The 13,054-nt window shown below is 43.7% G+C and overlaps 1 pseudogene; it reads right to left on the minus strand.

Annotated features, from left to right (window-relative positions):
- Nucleotides 1–7,186: 7,186 nt before the first annotated feature.
- On the minus strand, nt 7,187–8,201 carry LOC118629293 (annotated as a pseudogene).
- Between the last annotated feature and the right edge of the window lie 4,853 nt (nt 8,202–13,054).

Below are 13,054 nucleotides of genomic sequence, written 5' to 3' on the forward strand. Positions count from 1 at the left end.
TCAGGCCCACCCAAGCTATTTCCAATGGCTTTACCATAAGATTGGCCTCTCTTGGATCCTGCTTCAGATTTTCCTAAAATCTCTCAAACAAGCAGCATCTGGTCTCAGCAAGACCCATACCTCTTGTTAAGTGCCTTCAGGCTGGGCACTAGAAGCAACCAGCCTTGGTTTACAACTTGTCTTTTCCTGGGCACCTCCAAGCCCAGCACAAGCAGCAGCCATCAGCAGATCATTTTGTAGCTTATGTCTCAGACAGAACACAGACAGTGGCTGACCTTGCCCCAGAGCTAGCACACCCAGTGGACAGCTTCAGATCACATTGAAGTACCACCACCCAACCACCTCCACAAGTGACACACTCAATGAGTGGACTCAATGGGTACAGAACCCTGTTGAAGTAAGTCTTGCTCTGTGTGGTGAGCCCCTACACAGCTGATCCTCCAAGGTAGTCAGAGGCCAGTGGTGGGTGGGCACAGCCAGTCCTTGCAGCTGATCAGCCTGAGTAAATCCCTCTCATTAACATGCCAGTAACAATCAAGACTCAATTACAACAGAAGGGTGTACAGTCCACACTAGAAGTACACCTCGAGGGCCCAGCTGGGTGATCATGGAGGCTGTGCCACTGGATACTACAGGACACCTACAACAATAGGCCACCCTTGAAGCCTAGGAGACATAGCAACTTTACTTAATACATAGAAACAAACACAGGGAAGCCAAAATGAGGAGACAAAAAAAGATGTCCCAAATGAAAGAAAAGAACAAAACTTCAGGAAGAAAACTAAACAAAATGGAGATAAGCAATCAATCAGATGCAGAGTTCAAAATACTGGTTATAAGGATGCTGAAGGAACTTAGTGAGAACGTCAAGAATGTAAGGAGAACTCCAAGAATGTAAGGAGAACTCCAAGGAACTTAGTGAGAACATCGACACCATAAAAAAGGAACAGTCAGAAATAAAGTATACACTAACTAAAATAAAGAATAATGTACAGAAAATCAATAGTAGAGTAGGTAAAGCCAAGAAGCAAACCATTGATTTGGAATATAAAAAAGCAAAAAACACTCGATCAAAACAGCAAAAATAAAAAAGAATCCACAAACATGAGGATAGCTCTGGCCGGTTTGGTTCAGTGGTTAGAGCAGCGGACCGGAGCAGTGGACCGGAGAGTCCCGGGTTCATTTCTGGCTAAGGGCACGTACCTCAGTTGTAGTTTGTCTGCCGACCTGGTTGGGGTCATGTGGGTGGCAACCAGTTGATATGTCTCTTTCACATCATTGTTTCTCTCTCTCTCTCTCTCTCTCTCTCTCTCTCTCTCTCTTCCCCACTCTCTCCCTTCTGCTCTATCTGAAGATAAATGCAAAAATGTCCTCGAGTGAGGATTAAAAACAAAAAATCATGAAGATAGTGTAAGGAGCCTCTGGGACAATATCAAGCATGCCAACATCCACATCATAGGGGTGCCAGAAGAAGAGAGAGAGCAAGAAATTGAAAATCTATTTGAAACAGTAATGACAGAAAACTTCCCTAAGTTGGTGAAGGAAATAAACATACAAGTCCAAGAGGCACAGAGAGTCCCAAACAAGATGAACACACAGAGATCCACACCAAGACACATTATCATCAAAATGCCAAACGTTAAATACAAAGAGAGAATCTTAAAAGCAGCAAGACAAAAGCAGTTCATCACCTGCAAAGGAGCTCCCATAAGACTGTCAGCTGACTTCTCAAAAGAAACTTTGCAGGCCAAAAAGGAGTGGCAAGAGATATTCAAGGTGTTGAAAAGAAATGACCTACAACCAAGATTACTCTATCCTGCAGAGCTATCATTTAGAATCGATAGACATATCAAGAGTGTCCCAGACAAGAAAAAGCTAAAGGAGTTCATCACCACCAAACCAGTATTATATGAAATGTTGAAGGGTCTTCTTGAAGGAGAAGGAGAACAAAAATATGAACAATAAAATGCCAATTAATACATATCTATCCACAATTGAATCTACAAAACAAATGAGCAAGCAGAACAGAAACAGACTCATAGATACAGAGACCTTTTTGTTGCTTGCCAGATAGGAAGGGGCTGGGAAAATGGGTGAAAAAGATGAAGGAATTAAGAAGTACAAATTGGTCATTAAACTGATGACTCTCAAAGGGAAGGGGGGAAGGAGGGCAGGATGAGATAAACCGAAGAACTTCTATGTATATATGCATAAACAATGGACACTGACAATAGGGTGGGGAAGGCAGAAGGGAGGTGGGATTGGGGGGAGGGTCAATGGGGAATAAAAGTAGGGACATCTGTAATACATTCAACAATAAAGATAAGTTTTTTTTAAAAAGACTATATTAAGAGACAAAGAAGAACATTTCATAATGATAAGAATCAATCCAAAAAGAGGATTTAAGCCGTATGAACATTTATATACCCAATATAAGAGCACCTAAATATATAAGGCAAATATTGACAGACATAAAGGGAGAAATCAACAGTAACAGACTCATAGGGGATTTTAACACCCCACTGACATCAGTGACTAGACCTTCCAGACAGAAAATCAACAAGGAAACAGCAGTTTTAAATGACACACTAGATCAAATGGATTTAATTGATATCTTCAGAACATTTCATGGCAAAGCAGCAGAGTATGCATTATTTTTCAAGTACATATGGAACATTTTTTAAGCTAGACCACATATTAGGACACAAAACAAGTCACAATAAATTTAAGAAGGTTGAACTCATATCAAGCATCTTCTGTAACTATAATGGCATGAAACTAGAAATCAGTCATAAGAAAAAAGCTAAAAAACACATGACGACATGGAGGCTAAATAACGTTACTAAACTATGAATGGGTCAATAATGAGATCAAGGAAGAAATCAAATTATTCCTCGAAACAAATGAAAATGAGAACACAACCCAAAACTATGGGACACAACAAAAGCATTCCTAAGAGGAAAATTCATAGCATTATAGGCCTACCTCAAGAAACAAGAAAAATCTCAAATGAACAATCTAACCTTACAACTAAAGAAACTAGAAAAAGAACAACAAAGCTCAACGTGAGTAGAATTAGAGAAATAATTAAGATCAAAATGGAAATAAATAAAATAGAGCCTAAGAAAACAACACTAAATAATACAAATGAAACCAGGAGCTGATTCTTTGAAAAGATAAACAAAATTGATAAAAGCTTTAACCACACTCAAGAAAATAAATAAATAATAAATAAATAAATAAATATCTCAATAAATAAAATCAAAAATGTTTATAAGTTTATGTTTTCATTTCTCTTGAGTAAATATTTAGAATTGACATTGCTGGGTCATATGGCAGCTCTATGTTTAAAATTTTGAGGAGTAGGGGACATTTTGAAGAAGGGGCAGACTGTTTTCCAAAGTGGCTGTACCATTTTTTATTCTCATCAGTAGTATATGAGGGTTCCACATTCTCCACATTCTCTGCAACACTTATCTGACTTTTTTATTCTAGCTATTTGTATGTACATGTAGTTCTATCTCACAGTGTTTTTGATTTACATTTTTCTGATCGCTAATGATGTTCTGCATCTTTTCTTCTAATCTTTTACTTTTAGTGACATTTAGGGAAGAAAAAAGATTAGAGTTTTTGATCTACTGAATGTAAGTTATTTTCATGTGTGAGAGGAAAGGCATTTTGTAGATATTTGAAAACACACATAGCGATGCCAATTCCCTAGTTTTCTACTTCTATACATTTAACATGTTAATATTGTTAGTGTGTGATTAGGAACAGCGATATTGTGCATGGGATTTGCTCTGTAGGATTGCTTCTTGCATGGAGTTGAGAGAACTCACTCAAATGACTCCTCAGGGCTGACGAAAAGGCAAAGCAAACCTGATTGCCAAACCCTTTAAAACTCAATGCTTTTTCGTCACCAGTGCTGTTTGCATCTGTGGTGCAGAAGTGTGTTCCACGTGTGATAAATATCAAAGAAATGTTGAGAGCTGTGACATGGGCATGTAGCATAAGTCTTTCAATGGGCTTTTTCATTTTAATCATAAAGTAAAAAAAAATGGGTAGTAATACATATGCAAAATGATGAATTGTGAAAGTTGGGTGAGGGCACATGGGAAGAGATATATTGTTGTATCTGTTCTTGTACACGTTTATGTATTTCTGTAATAATAAGCTTTAAAAAATAAAAGTTAGGTGACTCATAAGGAGAGGGAGGGGCCAAAGGATACCTGGCAAGGGTGCATCTGTCCATCAAGACGGGAATTAAGCTCTCTCTCAATAAGGTGATTCGGGAAGAGTCATTCCTTTGAGTTGGGAAGGAAACTCTTTCCATTTAACAGGAAGGAAAAAGGAAGAAAGTGTAAGTGTTTGTTGAGAAGTTCCCATCCCATGGTTTCTAGCTCCTCTGAGGACAGGGGTCCAGTGCATCAGCTGAGCCAGTGGAGAGGGACTCAGTTTTTGAAGTGAGAGAGATTTGAAATCGATTTGAGCGGCTTTGGAGAGAGAATGGACTAAGGAAACAGGGACCTAAGCTCTGTCTGTTTTGTCCGCATTAGTAAACATGGGATAATTATTTGTGGAATAAATTAATGTTTCCAGGTAGTTCTGGGGCACCAGCAGAATTGATTTTGAGATTTAATCCAATAATGATTAGTTACATATAGGAAGGCATTTCTGGAAAAACACAGAGTTGAAATTTTGCCAGACAGGAAGGATTAAAGGGAATTTGAAGGGGCTCAGGTGTAGTGGAACTTTTTTTATTTTATTTTTTTAATCCTCACCAGAGGATATATTTTAGATAGAGTGGGAGGAAGCGGGGGAGAGAAAGAGATTAAAAAAAAAAAAAAAAACATTGATGTGAGAGACACACGTTGATTGGTTGCCTCCCACACACTGGGGCCGGGGATCAAACATGCAACCCAGGTATACTCCCTTGACCGGAATTGAACCCATGGCCCTTTGGTTGGTGGGCCAGTGCTCTAACCACTGAATCAAACCAGCCAGGGCTGTAGTGGAGCTTTTTAAATGTTTTTTTCAAGTCTACTTTGGTGAGGGAAGAAGACAAGCTTGGTACATTGACAAGAAGTGGAAAAATGAATGTCATGGAGTTGAAAAATTAACAATGGACATACAAGCTGGAAGGATAGGAGTTTATGGTCAACGGGTGGAAGGTAAGAGGGTATTATTCCAGATGGCAGAGGTGTTCCTGGCAGTAACTGGAATGGAAGGACCCTAAGATGAGATGAAGGAGGAACTGAGAGGCTGGGTTATCGACTGCTCGGCCCATATGGATGTTAGAGCCCTCCACTGCCTGCTCACCTCTTCAAGTTCCCTGCCTTGGGCCTCATCCCTCATTTTGTCCTTCCCAGGGCTTCCCCAAAATATGAATTATTTTATGTGACCCCAATCTTCAGACATTGTAGGTTCAATGGCATAACTCTGGACAAGAAGATACAAGTGTGGTAGTAAGAGAGGGCTATGGTCAACATGCTTTCTTTTCTTTTCTTTTTTTTCTTTCCTTTTCTTTTTGCTCTCAGGATTCACAGGGCTTACTGGAAAAACTACCTGAAGTGCTCTCCAAGACACTCATTCTATTTTTTGTTTGTTTGTTTCAGTCTGTACTAGTGGGGTTCCTTTCCCTCTAGACCTTAATTGTAAGGGTGGGTATGTATGCGAACTTGGCAAAAAAAAACAAAAAAAAAAACACATTCCGTGGAGGTCCATGATGAGCCCCCAAATATCTGTAACCCTGGGCATAGTCTAGATCTCACCTCTGACTCATGATTTGCAGGTGTCCTGGGGGAGATTATAAATCCACCAAGACCATGAATATCAATGATGGCAGCTCCATCCTGATAGGTGAAATGTACTCGCTAAGGGCCGGACCGTGTATATTTCCATCGAGCATGGATGGAAAGCGGGCACCAAGATCACCTTCCTGAAAGACAGGGATGCCATGCCTAATGACATCCTGCAAATATTGTTTTAGTACTCAAGGAATAGCCCATGTCTTTTTGATGTAAGGCATTTGTATGCTATGCAGTGCTCTGATCAGCCTCAAGCAGATGGAACTTGAATCAGATTGAGAAAGTTGGGAGCAAGAGAGGGTCATAGTGTGGGGATGATGAGACAATAAACCTTTATTCCAACAGCAAGGACATGCTTTCCCCTCTGCATTTGTTTGTACTTTCCCCTTCATTCTAAGGCATCTTGTTCTTACTTTCATCTTTATTTTACTCTGGGAGGTAGGTGGCTGCCTGTTTAGCATTCCAGCCTGCTGAGTGATGCTTTTGCTCAGCCAAAAATAAGTCATCAGTCCCACAGCCTGAAGAAATACACAGGGGCAGGAACCCCTTCCCCACAGTGACTTTCCAGTAGGTTAACTTAAATGTCAAGTTTAAAATACGCTTCCTCAACACATTAATGTGACCCTTCCTTTAAGCAGATTTATGCTGTTCCTTGACCTTCCCCACCCAGCCCAGGATCCACTGCAGCCATATCCCCACACATACTCATTCAAGGTTCACACACCTGTGGGATCCTCTGATCACTAACTTCTAAATAATGATAAGCCACTGTCTCTTCTTCCCTGTTGTTTTCTGGAAAATATGCCTGTCCTTGACCTTCTCAGATATAGAAGGTCTATCTTCTCTGCTGTTGGAATGGATGTTGAGCATTCCCTGAGGGGCGGTGTGGGCGGCTCCCCTGTTCATGATGGCCAAGCTAAGAGGCAGGAGACAGAGCCCAGTGCCTCAGCCTCATCAGGGAGGACATGGGCTTTGGGGGTTAGAGGGGAGATATGATATCTATTTCAATAAGAGCTCCAGGGAAATGGTCACTTGAGAAGCCAAAGGAAGTGATCAATAGGAGCTGAAGTAACTTCTTTCTTTTCTTAAGCACAACTCTGAGATACCGCAAACCCATGCCCCCAATACAGTACACAGAAAAGACATCACTATTATTACTGAAACATTTAATAGTGTAAATCAACATTCTCCACGAAGAAGGGGTTATTGGGGGATGGGAAATTCTTTCCCCTGCAAATCCTGCAGAAGCAGTTTCTCCTGCTCACCAGAGGGGAGTCTCTGAACACAGGGCCTTCAGCAGAGGTGAGCGCAGTTGGAGGCCGGAGCAGCTGGAGGCTGCAGGGGAGCTTGGACGGGGTACAGTCCCGAGGGGCACTGATTTAGGGTGCTTCTGACAATAGCTGGTCCTTTAATACCACAGCTTTCTGAGGGTGTCTTTCCTCAGGGCGACAGGACTTGGCATTTTTCACTTTACAGGAGGGAGCCCTGGAATTGAGGGGATGTCACTGGACAGGCTCGGCCCCTGGACAGGCTCTGCTGAGCTTCCCCAAACTTCACTGTAGGAAGGGGCTCTTGAGGGCAGGCGCCACCTGTTGCTTGCTGATGCCCCAGTTTCTCCTCCAGGAACTTCCCAATGTCTGCTCTACTTATAACTGGGCCTCTGCTCTGTGCAGACAATATGGGGCTGCCTTTTCCTGGGAATATTCTTGCTGGTCCCAAGCCTCTCCTTTAATATCACCTCCAGAGCAGGAAATCTCTTCCTCCTGGTTGGCATGTTCCCAACCCTGCATCCCCTCCACCAAGCTCTTCTGATTTGGAGCCTCTGGGGCCTACTTTCTTTGCAGCTGGTGGGAAATTCTTATCTTGGCTCAACCTTGAGACATGCTTAGGGACCCAAGGCTCCTGCTGCTTCTCCACACTGAGTCCTCGGTCCTCCTAATGGACATGCGGCATCTGGGAAGCTGCTCTGTCCACCTTGGGGACACCCTGAGCATGATTCAGATGGACTTTGTACGTCAAACTTATCTAAGTCATGGGACAAGTTCATGGGTTGGCCTTGAGCCTGGCTATGCATCCTCTTGTCCAAATTAGATTTTGACTCAGCAATGAGTTGCTTCTGAAGGTTTGCAGATTTAAGATCTGGGAGAGTTGATCTTTTTGCTGGGAGGCTTTCAGTGGTCACAAGGGTTACTCCTTACTCTAATTCACATTCATTCCCGGCTTTCTAGTTGTCAAGACCTCACTCGTTTGGGATTGAAGAGCATCGAGCTCCTGAGCCCTGGACATGTTGAGCATAAAAACAGGTTCTGATTTCTTCTCTATTTTTGTTGTCCTGTCCCATTTCTGTTCTATTACAGGAATTACACTAGCTGAAGCATTTCCAAGCCCTCTCATAGAAGCTTCCAGGCTGGCTCAATTCAACATTTAGATTTTTGCTACTCTGACCCTTATACACAGAGCAGCAGAGAGCATATATCTGCTCTTTGACTCAGATATCTCTGAGCAATCTCTTGGAGGCCTTCTCAGTGACCGAGACTCATGGATCTTGTGGGGCAGGCCCCACCTGTGTTGGATAAGCTTTTTCCTAAAGTGATGCTCTAGTTTTTCCGCAAGTTCACTGCTGAGAGGCAAGTTTACAGAAAGGATGGAGATTAAAAATGGGCCTTAGAGGGCTGGCAATAAGGAGGGTTTGGAGCAGAGGATCAAAAGTCTTTCTGGGATCTTTGGACCACAGGAGGCAAACCTCACAATCTTTCCTGTTGCTTCTGCATTTCAGATGAGGTGAGATAGTCTGATTCATTCTGGGATCTGTGGAAATAAACTCCACAGACACTACTCTGGTCTGTGGGACTGAATGGGCATTGACTATGGACCTGGGATTGGATCTGACTGAGATGTAGAGGCTGGGATTGGGGCAGGGTTTGAGACAAGTGGTTGGTATCTTAGTTAATGGAGGAGCCAAGAAAAATTGTATTCCTGGTCAGATGAGCTTCTGAATAGACAGCAGGATCTGCATTCTGAGTATCATGTTGTGGGAGGGAAGGGAAGTCAAGGGGCTGGGGTGGGAAATAGTCAACTAGGAATTCAGATTCCAAGGAAGAAAAAGGCTCTGGTGGCAGAGAGTGATCCAGTGGTGATGGTGATAGAAAATCACCTAAGGAGGTCACTGAATTAAGTGAGAGATTGGAGGTCAGTGGTGGTAAAATCTCGGGCCGAGGAGGTGGTGTGAGGTCTCCTGCAGGGACTGCTGAGAAGGCAGGGGATGGAGTGAACAATGGTTCAGTCACAGGAGCTCTGGAAGCCAAAGGGGACACAGGGGGAGTAGCATCTTCCAAGGCCAAGGAGGACAGCAGCTGATCCATCTCAAAGGTTGCATTATTACACACCTCACAGGAGGGGTCTGGACATAACAGTTGACGAAAGTGGACGGAATCATGACGCTGGCCCAGGGGGCTGCAGGAGACAGGAGGAACAAAGCTGCAGCCAGGACCAGAACAAGGAAAGGAGGACCCACTGACCTGGTGGGGTGGGGCCCCTGAAGCCTGCTAGCCCTTCATATGGCCCCACATCCATGACTACACAATGCACTCAACAGCACTCACCCCAAGGCCTTCACTCACGTCCCCGTTCCTGTGGCAACCCTGTCCCAAGACTATGGAAGGCTGCACTGAACCCCTGGAAACACATAGAACATGCTAAAGAGGGGTCAGGAGAGAAAGAGAAAGACTAGTCACCTTTTAAGTATAGAAATCAGTATCTTTTTCTCTTCCTCTTCCCTCTGGTGGTATCTGCAACCTGGGAAACCAGGACAGTGGGTTACAAGTGGTCATAGTAGAATCACAGGTGATACAGAGGATCCCTTTATGGGAGACCATTGGGATATTTACTCTGAAGCCCCAAGAATCAGTAGATGACGTCAAATGGTCAATGATAATATTAACAAGGTTCCTGCGTGTGCTGCTTCATTCACATACATTATCTCATTTGAATCTCAAAACCACTCTATGAAGCAGAGAGGTCAGTGGTTACAACAAAGAGGAATCTGATCAGCCTGAAGTCAAAGTTCCTTCACAAAGTCAGGAGCCAGACATTCTGACTCTCGACATCTGGGCAGCACCCACTGCCCACGTCCCTCACTTCTTCTTACCCAGGGACAGCAGGGGAGGGTTCTGAGACTTGTCTCAGCTTCCGACTGTCTTCCCATGAGCCTCTCCTCTGAGGGCTCTGTTTCCTGAGTGGGATTATATCTTGCAACTGACAACCTCAGAGATCATGACCTGGGCTATCATGGAAAGAAGAAGGGTCACCCTTGGGGAGCTCAGGTGAAATAGGCAGAACCTTACCTTTCGGTTTCTCACCTCTCCTCCTCCTCTTGGCTTGGCCCTGACTCTGAAAAAAAGTAGCACATTTCTCTCACTTCTCTCCTAAGGAAACACCAACAGAAATAATCCAGGAATAACAAGACTCAATTTTAATTAGTAGAACTTTGTGTTCCTTTCTTTTATCAATCTTTATGGCTCTAAAATATTTTCAATTTTTTCTTCTTTGGAAAAGCTCAAAGTAGTATTGTCTCTATGAGGCCCTCTGCTCAAGGAAGACATGGGATCTGAGGCCAAGTCACCTCTGTCCCCTCAGAGAGAAGGAACCCTGTACCTGGGACAGAGCTCAGGGTCCTGCCTCTGCACAGAGGCTCTCAGAGGCTCAGCACTGCTCTCCTGATCAACCCAACACAAGGGGAGGCTGCTCAGGTGAGGCCTGATGGGAATACGACTCATGGTGAAGTGCTTGGCCATTCAGTTCTTCTGCAGAGATCCCAAACTCTCAAAATAACCCAATCCAGAGCCATGAAATCAGTTTGGGGCTATTCAGCAACGCTCCCCCACACCCAGATGGTCTGCGAGTTCAGATGCTAACCTGAGTCCTCCCTGACCCCTTGCCCTGCCTGGTGTCTTCTAGAAGAGTGATGTCTGTATTCTCTCGGACATCCCATCTTCGCTGTCTCTCTATCTCAACTAAACTAGAAATGGAAACCAAAGAATCTCTGCTGGGCTCGTGCAGGGTTCCTTACCGTTTGTGCGTGTTCATTTTCCCCGAAGATTCGAGTTGACCAACACACCACCTGGAAACAGAAGATGAGGAAGAGCAACCACAGCACACAGACATAAATTAGGGTGCGGCGACAATCTAAGGATTGTGAGCAGAAGCTCTGATAAGGCTCTGGGACGCTCTGATAAGGCTCTGGGACGCACTTCAGAAACAGACTGAAAGTCATTTTCCGAGTAGCAACGCTGCCTGAGGCAACTGAGCTCTGAGACAGCAGGCAGCTGACTTTATGGCCAGGTGCTCATCACGGAGCACTGAGGCGTCACAAAGGGTTTCTGAGGGCGGGGGAGGGTGTGTCCACAGCCCCTCCCCCCACCAGCCCAGCTGATGCCCTCCACCCATCTTTTCTCTCCAGGTCCCTCTATCCTGCTCTGCTATTCTGTTTTTATTCTCACCCGAGGACATTTTTGCATTTATCTTCCGATAGAGCAGGAGGGAGAGAGGGGGGAAGAGAGAGAGAGAAACATTGATGTGAGAGAGACACATCAACTGGTTGCCACCCACAACGACGACACCAACCTGAGCGGGGACAAACTGCAACCGAGGTTCGAGGTTCGGGAACTGAATCCGGGGTCTCTCTGGTCCGCGAGCCGATGCTCTAACCACTTAGCAAATGGGCCAGGGTGTCTTTTTTGTTTTTTTAATCCTCATCTGAGGACATGTTCATTGACTTTTAGAGAGGGGGACAAAGAAAGAGAAATATCTTTGTGAAAGAGAAACGCCAACCGTCTGCCTCTGGCAAGCAGCACAAATGGGGGAGGAGGAGGATCAAGCCCACAACCTAGGCATGTGCCCTGACTGGGAATCGAACCCATGACCTTTTGGTGTACAGGATGACACTCCAACCAACTGAGCTACACTGAACAGGCTGCCATCCTATTTTTTAACCCACCTAACATCACATCATATATTTACTCTAATGAATGTTCTTCTTGTTCCATCTCTAACCCAGATTACGACCTGGGTCCCCCTTTACTGTTTGGAGACCTTGACTCGGGGTGCACCAATTCCACTACCTTGAAACTCTGAAATAGTGCCTGGAATTTTTGCTTGTACCCAGACATTTACACTCAGGATCATGTCTGTCCTCAAATCTGTTTTTCCTATAGAATGTTTTGCCTTACTTGAACCCAGATATAGAACTTCATGTTTTTTTATACTCAGTTTTCTGAATGTTGATTAGCAAATTTAGATTTTGTTTCATTTACCTTTTACTGTTTCAATCAGAGGGGCTGACTCAAATAATTAAAATGATAATGTATTATTCAACTAAATTATAATGTATTATTCACGAAAACAAAATGAGTATAAAATAAATGTAAATAATTAAATCTTCAAATGATCCTGGGAGTAAATCTGTGGCACTTATTTCTCTGAAGTTAGTGAAGCTTAAACTGTGTAAACACTTTCGGAACATGGTATACACATGCACACACATGCATATGTACATGTACACTAACATATCTTTTGACAAACCAATCCAGTATTTTCAAAATAAAGTGTTTTCTCTTATTATGTCAATCTTTTATTTTTTATTTTGACCCTACTTCTTTTGGCTCTTTCTAAAGTGGACAGTTCCAGCCACCTACATCAATTTTCTAATAGGTATAAAAATCCCTGTCTTAGCCCCATACAGGTAGCTCAGTTGGTTGGAGCATCATCCCATACACTAAAGAGTTGCAGGTTCGGTTCCCAGTCAGGGCGTGTACTGGAGGCAACCAATTGATAATTCTCTCTCACATCAATGTTTCTCTCTCTCTTTCTCTCTTCCTCTCTAAAAAAAAAATTAAAAATCCTGCCCTGGGCGGTTTGGCTCAGCGGTTCAAGCATCGGCCTGCGGTCCAGAGAGACCCAGGTTCGGTTCCCGCTAAGGGCACGTACCTCGGTTGCAGTTTGTCCCTGGCTCTGGTTGGGTCATGTGGGTGGCAACCACTCAATGTGTCCCTTTCATGTAGATGTTTCTCTCTCTCTCTCTCTCTCTCTCTCTCTCTCTCTCTCTCTCTCTCTCCTGTTCTATCTGAACAAAAAATGGAAAAATGTCCTTGGGTGAGGAATAAAAAAAAGAAAATTCCCTGCTGTAATACAAATATAATAGACCAGGGGCTTAAACATTTATTTCACATAGCTCTAGAGGCTGGAACGTC

This window comes from Molossus molossus, unplaced genomic scaffold, assembly GCF_014108415.1.
Source record: "Molossus molossus isolate mMolMol1 unplaced genomic scaffold, mMolMol1.p scaffold_m16_p_14, whole genome shotgun sequence".
NCBI classification, from domain to species: domain Eukaryota; kingdom Metazoa; phylum Chordata; class Mammalia; order Chiroptera; family Molossidae; genus Molossus; species Molossus molossus.